This window comes from Scophthalmus maximus, chromosome 15 (genome assembly GCF_022379125.1).
Source record: "Scophthalmus maximus strain ysfricsl-2021 chromosome 15, ASM2237912v1, whole genome shotgun sequence".
Classification (NCBI taxonomy): domain Eukaryota; kingdom Metazoa; phylum Chordata; class Actinopteri; order Pleuronectiformes; family Scophthalmidae; genus Scophthalmus; species Scophthalmus maximus.
Genome location: NC_061529.1, coordinates 19410035 through 19423414, shown reverse-complemented (window position 1 = coordinate 19423414; position 13380 = coordinate 19410035).

The window sequence follows — 13380 nt, the reverse complement described above, 5'->3', positions numbered from 1 at the left end:
TCGGTTTTTCGGCAGAGGACAGTCTCCATACATGGTGTCTCCACCCTATGTTTGCCCGTCAAGTGAGTGGGAATTGTAGTGTTTGTTTTCTCTCCTCGTGCTTTCAGAGGAGAGAAACAAACACTACCACTACACTTGAAATGACAACGGTCCCTAGCTCTCATCATAAAACTTCATTCAAAATCCTTTGAGCTACTTCGTCCACTTCTCTAGACCGGAAACACGCAACCTTCACTTCTCTAGACCGGAAACACGTGACCTCCACTTTTCTCCAATTATATGTGGATATTTTTTTATTATCATCTGTTGGTATTTGGCATGATTATTTTTGTAATTTGTAATTTGATACATACATTGGTTCGTTTAGACTGTTATTTATATATAATGTTTATGTTTTGTAAGTCCCTTTGGATAAAACATCTGCTAAATACAACTTTAACAGTAAAGGCAGGTAGCTTAAGTGGCGGTGTGGGACATGGACAAAGAACAATCCTTTCGGCCGCCTTGTGTCATCATAGTCTTTTAATTGCTGTAATGATCATGACTTGTTTTCAGTAAAACATCTTCTCAGCCAATGTTAATAAAACGAGCAATCATACAAGCTGTCACTGCGTTCATATTGGTTGCTATTGGCTACGTCACACAATAAAAGCATGAACAGGCGTAGTCCCACAGAGGTGCGCAAATAATGTACTGAAGCGTATTGAAAACATTTTTTATGTTAGTGTGTTTTTGTTCATATACCTGATTACCAACAACTTCACTGATGGTGAGTTGCAGCTTGCAAATCGCTAAAACGAAAATCACCCAGCCACTACCGTATTGTAGAGTGGAGGTCATGTGTTTCCGGTTAGAGTTGACAAGATGAACACATCGTCCTAAGACAGCTTGAGGTAACAGTAGTCATATTGGCAGAGGCGTGTTTCTAAATGTTGCTCTTGATAACCTAGTTTCAGCAGACAATTGTTGTAAGTGACAATATGGTGAGCATAAAGGCACAATTTTTTTCAGGAGCAGTATGTCCTTCCTTGGACCACATTAGGCCACATTCGGAAGATAATCTTAGCTCATAAATATGAGAAGTAATTTGGCAGTTTGTAGCTGGCTTCCTTGTCAGTATGCAAAGGCTCTCACAGTTTGGAGTGCCCTAAAAGTTTCATCTGACCACCCAACAAAACAAATGACAATCAATTTAAATACAGCCATGCACAGCAAGATGTTTTGGTCCTGTACGTGGTTGAAGGGTTTCTGCGATTTTTCTTTTTTCTTTTTAAATACGCAATCAAATTAATATGGCACAGTAATTATGGGTATTAGCTATCCTATACTTTAAAAATTGTAATATTCACATACTGACAGATGCCCCCCCCCCTCAATCCTTTACAGATATGTATGTTCAGTCTGTGTGGGACTAGTATGTAGTAAGCAACACAGAGTAAAACTTGTAACAATTAACTGACAGTGCCTGTGTAACCCAGGTTAAGGGTTATTGAAGTATTGAAGTAGTGTTTATAAAGCATTGTCAAGTTGATATGGTCAACTAGGGGTTAATTCTGTTTGTTTTGGTTTAGCTGTGTGTGTGTGTGTGTATGCGAAGTGGCCAATCAGCGGGGCTGTAGCTGGGCCGTGAACGGCCGTTTCGCGCTGTACTTTCCCTGGTCTTGTTCGTTCTTTTTGCTGCTGACACTCGTATGTAGAGGCTTTACACAGAGTCGGGAGCGGCCAGGAATGCTGTCTCTATTGCGTGGAGTTGCACATAGTTCCACTTTCTAGCGGTCAGGTTTTGTGAGTGGAGGAGTTTCATGACAATGATCCAGATGAGATGTTCCGGGATATCAGCAGTTTCCAGTGAACTGGAATGGCGAGCTCCCTATTGACTTCCTAAGGAGAGACAAAAAGATCTACCCACACAGTCCCTGCCAAGGCTCGGAGGACTGTTTCTCACTGTACAACTGGTGCGGTTCTCACACATCTTTCCCACTTCACCTGGTGGACCTCATCCGGACAAGTACTCACACACATTGGGCCCCAACGATATTTTATTTGTGTGCACACTTTATTATTTTCATATTTTATTTGGGGTATTTGCAATACTGTGATTGCATTTCAACATTCATCTTGTATTTGCAACACAATGAAAGAAAACATTTATTTTACACTATAATACATTTGATTAAAAACAGTACGTTTTGTTGTCTTATTTCATCACTGTCGTTCAGTTGTCAAGGCTCTAGTCAAACCAAAAAGTCTTCTGATACTAGCCTATGTTAATTTGGGATCTCATCAATAATTACACCAGACAGGTGTTACACCTGTCACCATGTCTAACCAATGATCTTGTTGCCCATGTTCCTTGAGCCAATTAATCACTGAATGCCGCTCTCTAAATACCTGCACATTTACACATGAGGGCATCTAGAGTTGGAGCTCTTGTGTTCACTCTCATAGACTCAGATCACTGTCTCACAACATCAGCGAAGATTACTCAGACATTGGTGCTTGTTTGTCCATCCTTTTAGCTGCCAAAATGTCTTCAAGACAGCGCTCTAAAATCATTCACAGTAGGCCTTCTAGCTAGTGGCCTGCAAGCACTATTGGGGGATTGACTTAAGCTGCCTCTCCTTGCCTTTTATAGCTGATTGCCTTATGGATGCATGTGCATTTTCAACTATACACTGTACATCATCATCATCATCATCATCATCATCATCATCATCATCATCACCATCATCTCATTCACTCTGCATTCATTGTCCTATTTTTCACCAGTCCCATCCTATGGTCCCATCACAAAATATTCCAACACAAAAAAACAAATAGAGACAAAATATAAGAATTGGAAATTTATCCCATTGCCCTATCCTGGAATGTCTGAGCTCAGCTTTGGCAATGCTGTCGAACATTCTTGTTTCCATTGTCGTCATTGTCATTCTCATTGTCATTATTCTGCCTCACAGAAAGCACTCCACTTCATCACATTTAAACTGTGGTTTAATTTTCTATTGCCTGATTTAAAAATGAGACCCCCATATAGCCTTTTAGCAATTTGGTTGCTGGCATTCGGTTTTAGGTTTAAAAATGTCACGAAGCAAATTATATTTCTGATGCAATACATACTGACTTTTAACATTTGATAGTTCTACCATGACTTAGTACTGGTTCAACCATGAGAGGTGCTTTTAAAAATGTGGTCTATAAGCCCTCAGTGGTACTAAGGCCACTCCTTCAGGCTAGGCACTAAGCAGAAGGGAATTTCCAAATACTTCTCCACAAATCTCATGCTCATATTTCTCAGGCCATGGGTGTATGACACTGCTGACAGTACCTCATTTACTACCCCATAACAATATTTTCTTCAACCATGTTTCCCTCTCTTATTCTGCTGTATCTTCTTCTCTGCTCTCATTGTCCTCTAGCCTTCGTGGCACGCTAAAATCCGTCTCTCTCCACTGGCCCTTGATGACCTGTAGCCCTTATTGCATGCTAACATCTATCTGTCTCTCCGTCCGTCGATGGCCTCTGGCATTAATCGCAGCTAACATCCTATCCCTTGCCAAGGCCTTCAAGGGCCTTGTTGTGTCTGTTGCATGCTTACATCTGTCTGTCTTTCTCTCCTTAGAACATTACATGTTGTGCATTTAATGACGATGCTTCAGACCAATTTACTCTAATTGCCAAAACTCTCTCTGTTGCTTACCTCACAACAATTTTGTAATTTACTTTCATTTGATTTCTCCCTATTGAAATCCTACTGCCCAGAGGAGGTAGGTCTGAGGCCGAAAACATTGGTCTGTAATTTGACAGTTTGGATGATATTTTTATATATCTTGAGTCGAGGTGCTGCAGCCTTGACCAAATGAAATAAGCTGTAGCAATATTGCCAGATACTCAAGTCTAAGGCCGGAGATATACTTGCTTTTAACTACGCATGTGTATCATGGCTGCCTCACGTATCTGGCATCCGTTTGGTGCGTTGGTTGTGCACATGCTCAGAAATTAGGGCTACATGTCCGCAAGATGCAATACGCACATGACCGGTAGGGGCAGTAGAGGCAGGACGTCGTTGATTTAAGGCCCTCACATACATCTACGATGAGGCCACATTTTCTTCTTCTGCTATGATCTCGGAAGTAACCATAGGCTAACCTCTTCCAGTGCTGCCATGAATCCGTAAATTCTAGATGGTCTGAGTTCTGTGGTGTGCCTGCGTAGTACACATCAAGTATGTGAACAGTTACTCTTAGGATGCATCACCTAAAAACAAGTATTTCTCCGGCCTAAGTAAAAAACCTGATGAGCACAGTGATGAGCATAGTGGCCAAACTTACGAAAAACAAGAACCCATTCTTTAAAAAAAACAACTCAATCAACATGAATTATGACAGCCCCCAATGCGCATTTACCATCAGCACTTAGCCTTTCTTTTTACTTTCTATTACAGCCACGTGATGGTGCATATTAAACCCTGATTGTATGTAATGAATATTTGATGGAATATATGATCAAACTAAATGTAAATGTGTATCAATTTCCGTGCCTACTGTATGGCATATGTTCAGCACTGTGGGGGAGTTCATGTCATGAAAGGTAGGCACCTAATGAAATCCTTCCGATTTGTCCATAGTAGGCTTGTGCATCCCCCACTTCCACCCCAACCTTCACACCCTCCACACACACACACACACCAAGTGCAGCCACACTGGGTCTCTCAACAATGAATTAGTATTACCTTGTAGCAAAAGCCACTCTCTGCTTCATTCATAGCTGTGACAATCTCCTCTCTGAGGAGTATGCTCCTTTATCTGCTGGGTCCTTGGTGTGTGTGTGGGTGTGTGTGTGTGTTTGTGCGTATGTGTGCGTGCGTACCTGCCTGCTATAATAAGCCTCGCTCTTTGTCTCCCTCCCGCCTTCTAGTTCCACTTTCTGAACGATGCGGGTGGAGGAGCAAGTGACCTATATAGGCTGCATCTCTCTCTCGCTCTCTCGTCTGCACCAGCTTCCTGCTTTTCAGCGATGTGTGGTATGTGTGTGAGAGAAAGACAGAGTGCAGTGGAAGGCATGTATGAATTATTCAGCAGATGCCTCAACACGACTGCCTTCAATAAAACCATCCCCCTTAATGAGTCTTAATGACAGCCACGGCGTGGAGACAATCACACACAAGTGTGTGTGTGTGTGAGTAGGTAGTGTGTGGGTGGTAGGAAGAGGAGCATCTGTGCCAGGCTGGTGGTGTGTGGTTCATTGAATAATCGTGTGCATGTGTTACAGCGAGCATACCTGCCGCACGCTCTATGTGCTCGCTCAGGTACAGTGCCGAGTGCTGCCTTTGCCCCGGGCTCTGTCAAGGTTGCCCTGAGTAATACTACTGGAGACTTTGAAAAGAACATGAAAGCTGACTTCTCAGCAGGGGAGGTGAGAGGAGAAGCTTGCTGGGGTGGAGCAGCTGAGGAGAAGAGTAACAGCATCTTCCTTCCCTCCCATCCGCTCTTTAGGCTTGCTATGGGTTTGGACTCCAAAATTACTAATCCTTCCTCCCACTGATAGTTTTTACAGTATCTCTCTTTCTTCTTTTTTACAGTGCTCTATCATGCTGACTACAGAATCCTGGTTTTTGAGATTGTGATAATTCAAAAAAGATGAATGGAAATTGAAGAATATTTTGATCAGACAAAAGCTTTTTTTTCTTATTTGGGACTTGGGAGCCATTTTTGTGGATATGATTTTGACATTGAGGAATTATTTAATCCATGTCATAAAGAAATTTATTTTATAACACACTTTTTCAAATGATGACTTTAATTAATTAATTAATTAATTAGCCTTGACATGTACATTTTCTATGGTATCTCAAAGCAGAAGGCCTTTCCATTTAAAATGTGTATGATGTAAAATATGTCACATGTTTTTTTCCATGCGTGTCAAAATATTACAGTATAGTATGCAGTGTACAGTGTCTACTGTATCTGTTGTTGCCATGCTTCACCGAATATTATACTGAGTGAAATATGCATTTTATGGTTGCAGCATTACATCACAGGGAAAAACTGAATAACTCTACATATATTTAAGTGTTTAAGTCTGGCAGATTTTTTCTTTCTTTCTGCAAACCATGTTATCAGGACTAGTTATCTTTATGGATCCACCACAGGGACCAGCAGATCAGCTCTGTTGCTTAGAAATGACATTAATATATTATTGCAATTACATTGTGGTTAAGGAATGTTGCCTCTGGCTGGATTATGTGAGGGGGTAAATTTTTGGCGTGAAAGAACCACTTAATTTATAAATCACTCTGGATTCATAATGATGCCTGGATGTTTTTCCTCTGTTCATGAATATAATGAATGTGGACCTCTTAATATATTAAGCATTTTTAGTATTTTAGTGTTTGGGGCTTCATGCTCTTCAGACTAGTGAGTGGAAGTCACACATGCCACACTTAAACCTGAAATGTTGGTAAGGAGCAGAAGTAAAGCAATATGCTTAATTATAATCCCAAAATAATCAGAGGCAGGCAACATAAAGCTGATGACTTGAAATTAAATCCAGAAATGTTTTGACTTAACTTACTGTAATAATTGTGCTGATGCTACCTGTGTATTTTTATAGTAAACACACAAAACACCACTCAATAATACCATAAATTATAAATAACATTGAGACAACAGAAGTATTTGAATTTAAATGCTAAACAATTATTAACAATAGAGACACTAAAAGTTGTGTAACTTAATTATACTGCAGCAGTCTCTCATTACCCATAATATCCACTGGCTTATAGGCTGAGTCTTCTGTCTGACCTTTGTACATTAGCGAACCCAACAAGCCCTGATACTCCTAGGAGGTGTCTTCAGCATTCCTCAGTGTACAGGTTGCAGCTGGACACGTACAGGAAGTGTGTATGAGAGTTGGTAGGGGCATCAGGCAATGTTGAGTTGACTATGTGGGCTTGTACGGGTTTATAGTGCTAAACGGTCTCGGCAGTGAGTACATACAGTTACAGTGAGCCCCAAGGGGAAAACAGGATTCATTCAGTCACCAGCTGCGCTGCTTAAAGCCAGCTAAAATCTGACACAATACTCAAGTGAGTATGTAACCTTATTTAGAATTGTAATGCTGCAATATACATGGCTGACAGTTATTTGGTAACCACGGACGCTGGAAGTAAGGCATATTCCCTCCATTTAATACACTTTTATTTGTCTTTAGCCACAGTCCAAGAAGAATGAAACCAATTCATTTGGAAAATAAAGACACCTCTTTAAAAAAAACATAACAAAAGTTGTTCTATTGGTTTCAAGTCAAAAGACATACTGTACTTGCCCAGGTCATAGTTTTCTTGATCGAATTTTGTAGTGTGTTTGAATTGTTGTCATGTTGGAAAATCCCTCAGTCTTTTCATTCTGTATTCTGTAGTGCCATCGATAATTGTCATCTCCCCTGCACCTTATACTCCCATGCAGCCATATGTCAGCACGCCTCCTTGTGTTACGATCGCTATGCAGCGTTATGCAGTCACTAGTCCTGGCCAAACATCCGATGATGCAAACAATGTTCTACCAACATTCATCATTCTTCATTTTATGTCCTTTGGCAAAGTACAAACACTGTCTTTATGCAATGTCCTTCACACTGTCTGATCAGTCACTGAAACACCAATGGCCACAGATGATCCTTTTGTCCAGTAAGAAGTACTCACCCATCTTGCAGGGCTAGATTATGTAAATAGTGAATTTTGTGCACCTTCTGTTGCAGGTAGTATGGCTCTTCCTGTCCCTTCCTGTCCCCCACTGCTGCAACTGTGTTAGAGTTTATGTTCAATAGTTTTTGAATCCTCTCCCATCTTTATGACATCTCACAATCTGGTCTCTTACTCTTTTGGCTTCTTTCAGTGTGGAGACATTTTGCACTAAACACAACCCAGGCTGAAATTGGAACTCACAGGTGTCTTCACTTTTGTTGCATTGGGGCCTGTATTTCCAATGTAGTCTTTCTGAAGTGTTTGTGTTTACCTGAACATAAGGTCAAATCACATACACTTCACCCGGGAGTAAGAAGAACGTCACACTGAGGAGCCTAAAGTCCCGCTATCATTGCAGGTGTAAACTAAAAAAAAGATTAAAAAAAACAATTATTGAGCAAGAAATTACACATCATAGGTGATGCTGACATACCAGTAAAATCCAAAATAAAAATAAATAAAATAACCCTGTTGTTGGACCTCTCTGTAATTTGGTAAGCCATCACCCATACAGTAACATGCTGGTGCAGTGAACAGAATTCATAATTATTCATTTAATCTTACATTAAGTTTTACAGCAGCCATTTTCTCTAATTTACTACAAATTCATTCAGATTTAGTTACTTCAACTTTTATTTCAGAAAAGCATATTTTCTCCCGTGTACATGCCCGGATCACTTGTGAATTACAAATAAAATTCTAAGATTATATGGTTAAAGAGATTTTCACAGTATATCTATACTTGGCTCACTTTGCTTCATGCATTAGGAATCTGAGGCATTAACAGATGCTTTGCACACTGTTTTTATCAAAAAGGCAATGCGAATTCAGAGCAATAGATAGCAAGACTTTGTGTCCAAGTCCCATCGGTACTGAATTATTTTCGATACTGAAAGACAAAACCTGGTCAGTTAATCTCAGGGGCATTCAATCAGCAAAGTGAACATTCCTTTCAAGTACTTAGTCAGTAAGGGATAGTTTACATTTTGGGTTTTTCCAGCTGGCAATTTGCTTCCTTCCAGCTAAGTAAAGCTGCAGGCTGATATGAAATCAACTTCAATCTCAAACTCATTTCCTCTCAAAATATCACCTCCAGCTCCCTGACCCTGTGTTTTGTGTCTCTCAGTCAATCTGCTGCAGACAACACTGCGCTGGCTGTTGTGCTCTACAAAGCCACAGATGACCCTGTCATCACCAACCCAGCAGCAGATGTAAGGGCCACTGTTGGCACATTGGTGTCACTGCCCAAACAGCTGTGCCACCAAAGGTGGGTAGTCTTCCCAGCAATGATGGATGACTCAGATAAGTTTTGTCACCCTCACCAGCCCACACAGCTTCTGGACCCTGAAGTTGTGGTAAGAGTGGTGCTAAATATTGAGAAGTAACAAAAAGCTGTGGGATATTAACTGGTTAAACGCAGCTTAAATAAAAATGTTGATGTTCAAATCTTTTTTATTTTTTATTTAAAGGAAGCAAATGGAGAGATTCTAACACTGGAGAAATATGATCTCTTTTTTATAGTTCCTGTCAGAACTCGTGCTGCAGGATTTTGGATTAACTGGAGGATTTTCACAGACTTATTGGGGCATCCTAGCAGAAATGAATTACAGTAGTCCAGTCTAGAAGTGACAAAGGCATGGACTAGTTTTTCAGCATCCTTTTGAGATGTGGATGTTTCTAATGTTCTTGATATTGCACAAGTGAAAGAAGGCTGTCCTAGAGACCTGTTTTGTGTGCGAGTCAAAGGACATGTCTTGGTCAAAGATAACTCCAAGGCTCCTCACAGTAGAGCTGGTGGCCTAGGTTATGCCAATCCTCTATTCAAAAAGGCGAGTTCAGGAAATATCACTTTTAGTTTGTCCAACTTAATTCTATTTCCTGTCATATCTGGGCACACTACAGCATCAAAACATTACTGGACTTTTACTTTTAATGGCACTTTCACTTTCTACCCAGCACAAAGAAACATTTCTCCAAATCATACAAACTATACTCCATATAATATTTCATGTTTTTCAAGCCAGTTCTTTTATTTCATTTTTTATTATGTATCAGCCCTGAGTTAATATGATCAATATTGTTGATACCATTAATGACCATTAATCGGCTCTGGACACTGGGTTGTTTATCAACCAAAATAATAATTATTTTAAGCTGTAAGGAACATAAACCAGCATGCTTCTCTAGGGACTCATGGCTGGAGGAATACATTTTTTTGTTTTTTGTTTCTCACTATTTGCTTTGTATGACCAACATGACCACTGCTGTATATGAATTGTTGTGGGCTTAGGGTTAGGGTGTCAACCTTGCACCCCCCTCCCCCATATTGTATTGTCTTGCTTGGATATTCTTTATTGCATTTTTTATTTTATTGATGATGAACAGCTGTCTATTTTTACTGTTTATTTTATTGGTATTTGTTTTATTGTATTGTGTGTGGTTTGAATGTATGTTGTCCTCTGTGTGACAAAAAAGACAATACAACTTATGATCAGTTCTTTTGTTCTTGTGGGAAGAGATATAGATTTTTGCCTTGATCAAATCAATAGTGGTGGGAAGATACTCTCTTCCAGTCAGTTTCAATATGCTCTTCCACTGTCCATCATTGCACACAATCTTGACCTAGGTCTTATTCACAATATTGGGAATGTGATATAAATTTACTGCATCTTCCTCTCTACAGCGCAAATTTTGAGCCAAGCTGTTTTAAATAGGAATCATATTTTCTTGTTTACAGGTCTGGAAATATCTGAACCTCCCAAACTAGCATGGGGATTTGGGGACCTGACAGCTTAATAGAATGATTATTCAAATCTGCTTGATACTGGAAATTGGCAGTGCAAAGGGCTGAAGAGGTTTGCACTAAAACTGTTCTCTGCGGGGAAAAGGCAGGAAGCATTGTTTCGACGTCCAACATGTCAACAAGATGCAAATGGGCCCAAAATGGAGGTCTAGTGTACTTTTGTGGCGCTGTTATAGGGAGTGCAGTGTATATATAGTTTTTATTTCTCCATGATAAAACACAGAGGAGACAGATTTGAATAAAATCCCATTGAGCCATTTGCCCCCTCTCCTATGCAAATTGCATTGTCATGCCACTTTGGCAATTATGCAATGGATGCCGATGGTTTCCCATGGCTTATTGCGCACGCCCTCTGCTCCAACCATCTCCCACAGCCTGGTGGGTAAGAAGTGACATAGAGGGAAACGGGGAAGGGGAAGTCACTTCTCCTCCCCTTTTTATTTGTGGTTGAATGTTGTTGTTTTTTCTTCTAAAAAGCCTTCAGATGCCTCTTAAAAGTAGGCTGTTGCTAAGGAGATGAGGACTTTTGCTTCCTGGTCCTCATTAGGAACTAAACATGAGATCAGCACTTGGCCACCAGTGGCTGTGGTTGGCATTCTTCCGTAGACAGGCTGTGTTGCATGGCTAGATGAGTTATGTTCCTAACAATTCATTTTTTGATGATAAAGTGAATTTGATATGATTTGATTCATCCACACCACAAAAATGATGTTGAGCAGTAAACATGGGCTCTGGATAACTTAGTTTCCAGGCCGTTAGGATTTTGTTTTAGCCGATTTTTTTTTTCATTAAAATGTTCTGATTCACTACTTACAAGCAGTATTCATTGCCAAGGCTAGCATTACTAGCATTTCTTACTCTAAACTTAAGCAAAATTTATGCCTTTTTAATTTGCCGCCATCATTATATAAAGGTTTGAAGCAGAGTAAGATGTGGTAGTTTGACATTGAGGACATGGTTGGTTGGTATCTGCTCCGCCCATATGTGAGGTAGGTGAAGGTTTTTATTCTGGCAGCCATATTGTTGCTCGTAATGTCCATCATCAACACTCTCAAAGTTGTACCCTGACTCCAAATGGGAAATGATTTAGTGCAGCTCATATAAAGAAAAGCTATTGATCTACTGCACACTCCAAAGCCCTCCTTAAAAATTCACAGGGTCAATAAACACATAAACCTAACCTGGCAAACTTTTTGTAAACACACATGCAAAGCAGCTAATGGCTAATGATTTAGTTAATCGCATAATAATTTACGACTCCGAGCTCGTTTATTAAAAGCCACACTTGGAAAGGTGGTCATAAATTAGCTGTGCGAGAGGCATGCGCCTTATGTGCATGCTGAGCTGTAAACAGCTCTGAAATTTATCTTCATATCAATGACTGTCTTCTATACCCTGGAACCTTGGTGGTCCCTTGCTGTTAAAGCTACTGAATACCATGTTGCGTCAAACAGTGGGCTGTGTCTGAGGTCTTCGTAATCTCATGTTTTAACCTCAACTGGAAATAAGTTTTGTCTTGGAATAAATAGAAATATCAGAATTCATCATAGCACACAGCTCTTTCTATTGCAAGAGATGATATCTCCTTCTTTACGCGGTATTCCCATGCTGTAAAATCCCATTAGGCTGCCAAATTGACTTGTCCGCCTTCTGCAAAAGGTGGGGCCGTTTGTAGATTCTAACATCGACTGCGCTAACCTCTGTACATTCTCTCAGACACGCACATGCTCATGCTCCGTCCAGTCATAAGGCCAGATTAATATATCATGTTTGGATGTTACAGGAGTTTCTTCAGATGACCAGATGGCTGTAGAGAAGCAACCTAATGGTCCAGACACCCTGTTGTCCATTGAATAGTGACCCACCACGGTCTGTATCACAGTAATGGCCTATAGATTCTGCCACTACTCCTTTTGCTGTCTGTAATTGGAGTCCTGGCTAGCTAGCACACACACTGCGGGTTACTATTAGCCATCATCATCCCTCCTTGTCTCAGTAACACATGTACTCTGGGCTATACCTTCCTTTTAATCCATGCTGTTGCAATGTGTGCTAGCTGCAACATCATGGGACTCATTGGAGCCTAAACAATGGCCGTTGCAGGGCTTTAAAGGCAGTTGTCTAATTGTGCCAATCTCATGAATCTCTAGTAAGAGCTGACCTCAGCTGTGATCCACATTGTGCATTCAAGAGGGTCATTTTGTGCCGTATAAACAACGTTACCGAAAGGGCAGTATTCTGGAAATCCCATCATTGCCGTGCAGCCGATAGGACCATATGCAGCATGTTAAATGGATTAACCTTTTTTCCTCTGTGGCGACATATCTCTCTGTATCGCTGCCTCCTCTTTAAGCTTCATCCTCTCCTGCTTCCACCCTCCTTTCACAATTTCCTGTTCTCACTCCTTCTCTATGCCTCTTCTCTTATCTCGCGTTCCCTTTACCTCCACACGTTCCCTAGCACTCCAGCTTTCCCCGTTTTCTCTGCTCTTTCTCCTCTCCCCCTTATGGAATTTTTCATTCTCTGGGCTAAACATTTCAGATGCGACTGATAGCAAAAACACATGCACAGTGTTTGCCTGTCTGTCTTTGGGTTTCCAACCTGTCGTCTGTACAGGAACCCAGCGGATTAACGTGGTCAGAGGCACTGAACTCTTTTCGATATGGCTGCCATTCTTGTGTGGCTAGCAGAAGGATCATACTGTAGAAGTGCAGCATTCACCTGAATATGAATGAAGCTTATTCAGAGGGAGCTTCACATCGTCTCGATGAGTCATGGCTCCTAATGAGGCTGATGGTGTAGAAAGCTAATGGCTAAACACACACATGAATGTGCT